Here is an 8,312-nt window from a genome sequence, read left to right as displayed (position 1 = left end):
CATGGGTCCTCAGTGTCAGGGTTGAGGTACAGGGTTTCTCTATAGTTCCCGTGTCAAGTTGTCAGTACACAAGTCATCCATGTCAGGGTGGAGGTACAGTACAGGGTTTGTCTATGGTTCCTCTGTGTTAGGGTGGAAGTACACTATGGTTTATCCATGTCAGGGGGGAGGTACAGGGATCTCAATGGCTCCTCTGTGTCAGGGTGGAGGTGCAGGTTTTTTTATAGTTCCTCCTTGTCAGGGTCAAGCTATAAGGTTTCTCTATGGTTCTTCAGTGTCAGGGTGGTGGTCCAGGGTTTCTTTATGGTTCCACTGTGTCAGGGTTGAGGTACAAGGTTTTTCTTAGTTTATTCTGTATCAGGGTGGAGATACAGGTTTTGTCTATGGTTCCACTGTGTCAGGGTGTAGGTACAGGGTTTCTCTATGGTTCCTTCGTGTCAGGACAGTCAACCCTAACCTCCTTCATCCTCTCTAAATCCAGCTGTTTATGAGGTCTGTAAGGCAAAGCTGTCTCATGTTTTTATTGTTTACAATGTTTGCATGATTATGCTTTTATTTTGTGTTCTGCTTTGTAGTTATGTTTTTTATTTATTGTTTTTGTGTGGGGGAGTGGTGACACAGAGGCTGAAGAAGGTTAGTCTGTGTGTGAAACTGGAAAGTCACCAGTTCGATCCCACGGACTGACAACATCAAAATGTGGGTGGGAAAAGTGAAGCACCCAAACCTCCTCCACTCTTGCTTGCCCCACCCATGGCCCCGTGAGCAAGGTCCCCATCCCCCTCCATCTACGTGTCCCCCCCCCCTCCCCCAGGTGCCTCAGATAGCAGCTCATCCAGCATAAAAACAATTGCCAAGTCTTCATGCCTGTTAGTTTGCTCTTGCGACCCCTGAGAAAGGGAGCAGCTGAAAAAAGAAAACATTTTTAGTGTTTTTCAGCATATTTTTTAATAGGAGGCAAATAAAGTAAAATTAAGTTAAATCTAAATGTTGTATTTTTTAAACTACATTCTGTCTACTAGAAATGTAGGGCTTTAAGCCCCGCCCACTTCCCCCCAATGGTGTCACATGATCTTTCTGTAATAATGCAATAATTTAATGGACTGTACTTAGATTAGATAGCGCCTTTTTGTCTTATCAAGACACTCAAAGCGCTTTACAACACAATCTGTGTCCTCATTACCCATTCATACAGCACTCTACTGTATCTGTACAAAAAATAATCAGTGTTTTATCACATTCATACACTGATGGGACACACATCGGAGGCTATGATGGGTTCAGCGTCTTGCCCAGGGACACTTCGGCATGTGACTGCTGGTGGAATTGAACCCCCAACTCTGACATTGGAGGACGACTGCTCTAACCACTCAGCCACAGCCACCAATTTTAGAGAAAATCATGTTAGAGAAATGAATATTTGAACAAACAGCAGGGAGGTTATAACTATAAAATTGTTAAGAGCCGCAAGGTTTTTTTTTTTATGTATTTTTAGTAAAGGAAATGTTTGCTGGGCTTAAAACTTGTATTGGAACCAGCTGAGAGTAATTGGTCCAGTTTCACCTTCAGCTTCTAGATTAGGGCTATTCAGTTGGTGGCCCGCGGGCCAAAATCTGCCCCACTTCATAATACACACACACACACAAACCCTTTCCAAAAAATTAGAATATCATGGAAAATTTAACTTCATAATTCCATTCAAAACGTTAATTTTTAATAGATGATAGATTCAGGACCCACAATTTAAACAATTTCAAGTTTTTATTTATTTATTTTTACATAATTTGGGCCTCCAGCTCATGAAACCCATAAAAACGGGATTTCAAAAAATTAGAATCAGTTTTTGCAGAAAAAAGAAAGAAATAAGAATCACAACAAATCAGTCAAAATATGGTACTTTCAAAACGATATGTCTATCTTCAATACTTGGTTGAGAATCCCTTTGCCTTAATCACTGCCTCAATGTGACGTGGCATCTGTGGCATCGCCTGGGAGTTATGGAAGCCCAGATTTCCTTGATGCTGTCAGCTCTTCTTTAATGTTGGGTCTGGTGCCCCTCGTTTTCCTCTTGAGAATACCCCATAGATTCTCAGTGGGTTTTAGGTCCGGCGAGTTGGCTGGCCAGTCAAGCACTGTGGCATGGGCATCAAACCAGGTTTTGGTGCTTCTGGCGGCATGAGCAGGGGCCAGGTCCTGCTGGAAGATGAAATCTGCATCTCCATACAGATCCTCAGCAGAAGGAATCACAAAGTCCTCTAAAACATTCTGGTAGACTGTTGCAGTGACCTTAGATTTAAGAAAGCAAGAGTTTACCAACACCTGCACCGGACATATTGCACCCCAAATCATGACTGACTGTTGATATTTCACACTGGACCTCAAGCAGTATGGGCTCTGTTCCTCACCCCTTCCTCCAAACCCTTGGACCTTAATTTCCGAATGAAAAGCACACTTTACTTTCATCGGAAAAGAGGACCAAGAAACCCAGCAGTTGTAGCCCATCTCCTGGATGTGTTTGAATGTGGTGGTTTTTGAAGCTGTGACTCCCGCCTCATTCCACTCTTTCTGGATCTCTGCCAGATTCTAGAATCTTCTCTATTTGCTAATCCACTGAAGCCCACGGTCATCTCTTTTACTGGTGCATCTTCTCCAGCCACATTTTGCCCTTCCACTAGACTTTCCATTGGTATGCTTGGACACAGCATTCTGTGAACAGCCGGCCTCCTTACCTATGAACTTTTGTGGTTTACCCATCCTATGGAGGGTATCAATGATGGTCCTCTGGCCAGTTGTTATGTCTGCAGTCTTTCTCACATTGAACTGAACTGAGACAATTGAACCAAACTGAAGCAATTTAATGACACCTGGGGAAACCTGTGCAGGTCCTTTGAGTTTAGTAGATGATTAGTGTGTCACACTCAGTTTAAAACATTCATGCCCTGCAACATTTGGGCTGATTTCTCCACAGTATTCTAATTTTTTGAAATCCTGTTTTTGTGGGTTTCATGAGCTGGAAGCTCAAATTATGTAAAAATAAATAAATACTTGAAATTGTTTAAACTGTGGGCCTTGAGCCTATCATATACAAACCAGATTCCAAAAAAGTTGGGACACTAAACAAATTGTGAATAAAAACTGAATGCAATGATGTGGAGATGGCAAATGTCAATATTTTATTCATAATATAACATAGATGACAGATCAAAAGTTTAATCTGAGTAAATGTAACATTTTAAAGGAAAAATATGTTGATTCAAAATTTCACATTGTCAACAAATCCCCAAAAAGTTGGGGCAAGTGGCAATAAGTGGCTGGAAAAAGGAAATTGAGCATATAACGAACAGCTGGAAGACCAATTAACACTAATTAGGTCAATTGACAACATGATTGGGTATAAAAAGAGCTTCTCAGAGTGTCAGTGTCTCTCAGAAGCCAAGATGTAAGAGGATCACCAATTCCACCATTGTTGCGCAGAAAGATAGTGCAGCAATACCAGAATAGTGTTACCCAGCATAAAATAGCAAAGACTTTTCAGTTATCATCATCAACCGTGCATAACATCATCAAAAGATTCAGAGAATCTGGAACAATTGCTATGCGTAAGGGTCAAGGCCGTAAAACTCTACTGGATGCTCGTGATCTCCGGGCCCTTAAACGTCACTGCACCTCAAACAGGAATGCCACTGTCAAGGAAATAACAGAATGGTCTCAGGAATACTTCCAGAAAACATTGTCAGTGAACACAATCCATCGTGCCATCTGCCGTTGCCAGCTGAAACTCTATAGTGCAAAGAGGAAGCCATTTCTAAGCAAGCTCCACAAGCTCAGACGTTTGCACTGGGCCAGGGGTCATTTAAAATGGAGTGTGGCAAAATGGAAGACTGTTCTGTGGTCAGACGAGTCACGATTTGAAGTTCTTTATGGAACATTGGGACGCCATGTCATCCGGACCAGAGAGGACAAGGATAGCCCAAATTGTTATCAACGCTCTGTTCAGAAGCCTGCATCACTGATGGTATGGGGTTGCATGAGCGCTTGTGGCATGGGCAGCTTGCATGTCTGGAAAGGCACCATTAATGCAGAGAACTATGTTCAGGTTCTAGAACAACATATGCTCCCATCTAGACGTCATCTCTTTCAGGGAAGACCCTGCATTTTTCAAAACGATAATGCCAGACCACATTCTGCAGCAATCACAACATCATGGCTACGTAGGAGAAGGATCCGGGTACTGAAATGGCCAGCCTGCAGACCAGATCTTTCACCTATAGAGAACATTTGGCGCATCATAAAGAGGAAGGTGCGACAAAGAAGGCCCAAGATGATTGAACAGTTAGAGGCCTGTATTAGACATGAATGGGAGAGCATTCCTGTTTCTAAACTTGACAAACTGGTCTCCTCTGTCCCCAGACGTCTGTTGAGTGTTGTAAGAAGGGGGGATGCCACACAGTGGTAAAAATGGACATGTCCCAACTTTTTTGGGATTTGACGCCATGAAATTTGGAAACAACAGATTTTTCCCTTAAAATGATACATTCTCTCAGTTTAAACTTTTGATCTGTGCTTTGTGTTCTATTCTGAATAAAATATTAGATGTTGGCACCTCCACATCATTGCATTCAGTTTTTATTCACAATTTGTTTAGTGTCCCAACTTTTTTGGAATCCGGTTTGTATTAAAGATTAACTTTTTGAATGGAATTATGGAAATTAATCAACTTTTCCATGATATTAAAATTTTTGGTAAAGGGTTTGTGTGTGTATATATATATATATATATATATATATATATATATATATATTCCCCCTTTGTTGGGGGGGGGGCTGGGTTTTTGTTTATTGTATATATGATTCAATGCAATAAAATAAACACATTTAAAAGGTAACAGATCAATGTAAACTTTGGTTTATTTGCATAATAAATAATAGGATAATCACTGTGAAAAAACACTGTAATGCCACTTGATTGTTATGTGCTGCTGACTAATCATGATGCTGATCTTATGCTGCTTATTTACTTCATGTTGCTGTGTTCATTCGTCCTCATCTGCTCACACAGACTCATGTTCGTGCTGCTGCTGTTCGGCATATTGTTTTTGTACTATTAGTGCTTAGTGTACTCTTAGTTTAGCGTATTTCTTAGTTTATATCTTAGATCTTACTGTTTTTCTTTACAAATTATACTTTTGTTGGATGTAACTGGGACTCTGTGTACACACTTTTGTTTCACCTCATGTACCAGATGTGGTGAAACGACAAACAACCTTTGATTTTGATAATGATTTTAATCGCTGGATGTCTGATCCCCGATCTGGTGGCTTTCAGAAACTGGTCCCCTGAGCAGTTTTGTTGAATAGCCCTGTTCTAGGTTCCGTCCTGAACACTCAGAATCTGTCAGACCAGAACCTCAGACAGAGCCTGTCCTCCAAACTAAGCCCAGGCTCTTATCAGTCACTCTGAATGGATTTCTCATCATTAATTAACACAGAACCAGAGGCCCAGACTTTTATTTCCTGCTCCACAGTTTTGTTTTCATTCACGGAGTTATATGATGGAGTCACTCTCTGACACACACACACACACGAGTCAAATGGGCTCGGGTGGGGTGCCAAAAACCTTCAAACATGCAGCCTAACCTTGACCCCTCAATTGTGTCCAATTTCCGGCCTGTCTCCAGACTCCTATTTGTCGCTAACCTACTGGAAAAAATATGAGTCCCAGTTGAAGTACTTCCTGGAGGATAATGCCATCTTAGAGCTATTCCAATCTGGCTTTAAACCTCTCCACAGCACTGAAACTGCTCTACTGAAGGTTTTTAATGACATCTTCTTATCCACAGATACTGGTGATTCCGTGTTGCTTGTCCTATTGGACCTCACATCTGCTTTTGACACCATCGACCATGAGATCCTCATCTCTAGGTTGGAGCAGTGGGTGGGCATCACGGGGTCAGCCCTCAAGTGGTTCAGATCATACCTCTCTGACAGAACCTTTTGTGTCAACATCAAAGATTTTAGTTCAGCATCGGCAGCGCTTAAATGGGGGGGTACCGCAGGGATCCATCCTCAGTCCCCTTCTGTTTTCTTCATACCTGCTGCCACTAGGTGCTATTTTCCGGAAACACGACATACCCTTTCACTTCTATGCCGATGACTGTCAAATTTACTTCCCCCTAAGACACAATGGTACACACTCTATTCACCCTCTGCTTGACTGCCTGGCTGACATCAGAGACTGGATGGCTTTAAATGTTTTAAGTTTCAATGAGAAGAAGTTTGAAGTCATGTTGTTTCCTTCCAATGACGCAATCATCAACCACTGCATTGACCTTTCTTCTCTAGCCCCGTTAGAGAAACAAAGAGTCACTAATCTGGGTGTGATAATGGACCCAACAGTCATGTAAACATGATTTTTAAATCCTGTTTTTTCCAGCTGAGGCAGCTGAAGCCAATATTGTCCAAAAATAATCTGGAGACAGTAATACATGCATTCATAACATCCAGGCTCCATTACTGCAACTCACTCCTGTTTGGTATCAGTCAGACCTCCATTGCACGACTGCAACTGGTCCAAAATGCAGCAGCCCGATTTTTAACCACTTCAGGTAAAAGAGAGCACATTACACCTGTTTTGGCCTCCCTGCACTGGCTACCAGTTCACTTTCGTATCCAGTTCAAAATACTTTTGTATGTCTATAAATCACTGAACAGTTCTGCACCCTCCTACCTCACTGATCTGTAGTTACATTTAATTACCCTTTTAACATATACTTACCTTTAGTTACTCAATTGTTTCCTTTAGTAACACTACAATTAACTTCAGTTACTCTTACTTTAGTGCAGTTACTTTTAGTTAATATGTAGTTACCTTTAGTTACTCTGTAGTTACATTTAGTCACAACAATCACCTTAAAAGCACCCTCCAGTTACCTTTAGTGATCCTGCAGTCACCTTTACTCTGCAGCTACCTTTAATCTGTAGTTACCTTTGGTCACCTTGTAGTTACGCAGCAGTTTCCTTTAGTTACCCTGTAGTTACCTTCAGTTACACAGCATTCACCTTTAGTTACTGTTTGGTTACTTTTAGTTACCCAGCATCACCTTTAGTTAATCTGTAATTACCTTTAGTTACTCTGTGGTTTCTTTTAGTTACTCAGCAGTCACGTTTAGTTACCCTGCAGTTAATCAATAATTTCCTTTAGTTACTTAGCAGTTACATTTAGTTAGTTAGCAGTTACCTTTAGTTACCCTGTAGTTACCTTTAGCTCTTCAGCAGTTATCTTTAGTTAGTCTGTAGTTACCTTTAGTTACCCTGTAGTTATCTTATAGGTACTCAGCATTTGCCTTTAGTTACTCTGTAGTTACCTTCAGTTATTCAGCAGTTGCCTTTAGTTACTCAGCAGTTACCTTCAGTTATTCAGTTGCATTTAGTTACTCAGCAGTTACCTTTAGTTACACTGTAGTTTTCATTCAACCTTTATTTATACAGGTTAATCACATTGAGCCTCTGGGACTCATTTACAAGAGACACCTGATTTTAACAAAGAGTGATGAAGACAGTGGACAACAACGAACAATAGACAATCACAAAAGACTCTTTTCTCTTTTTGAAAAGAGGCATACAAATTGAGAATTTTTATTTTATTTTATGTTTAACAAGTGAAAATAAAACGGGATTTAAAAGATAATGTAAAAAACAAACAAACAAAAAAACAGCTAAGTCGTACGGCGATGTAGAAAATTAAAAACAACATGTCTGCAATGGTTTTTCCCAGGACCTCAACAGATGTTTAAAGCCACTTACCTTTAGTTAATCTTTAGTTACCTTTATTTACTCTGCAGTCACCTTCAGTTACACTACAGTTATCATTTGTTTATCTGTAATTACCTTTAGTTACTCAGCAGTTAACTTAAGTTACCTTCAGTTACTCAGTAATCTGAGTTAACTTTAGTTACCCTGTAGCTACTTTTTGTTACTCAGCAGTTGTCTTCAGTTACTCTGCAGTTACCTTCAGTTATTCAGCAGTTGCCTTTAGTTACTCGGTAGTTAACTTTAGTTACTCAGTTACCTTTGCTGACTCTGCAGTTATCTTTAGTTAATCTGTATTTACCTTTAGTTACTCAGCAGTCACCTTTAGGTACCCTGCAGTTACTTTTAGTTTCTCTGCATTCACTTTAATTCCTCAGCAGTCACCTTTAATACGCTGCAGTTACCTTTTGTTAATCTGTAATTACCTTTAGTTACTCAGCAGTTAACTTACCTTCAGTTATACAGTAATCTGTAGTTATCTTTAATTACTCTGCAGTTGCATTTAGTT

Source organism: Nematolebias whitei, chromosome 2 (assembly GCF_014905685.2).
Source record: "Nematolebias whitei isolate Nwh7 chromosome 2, NemWhi1, whole genome shotgun sequence".
Taxonomy (NCBI): domain Eukaryota; kingdom Metazoa; phylum Chordata; class Actinopteri; order Cyprinodontiformes; family Rivulidae; genus Nematolebias; species Nematolebias whitei.
The sequence above is the reverse complement of the archived record's forward strand: the minus strand, read 5'-3'. Positions refer to the sequence as shown.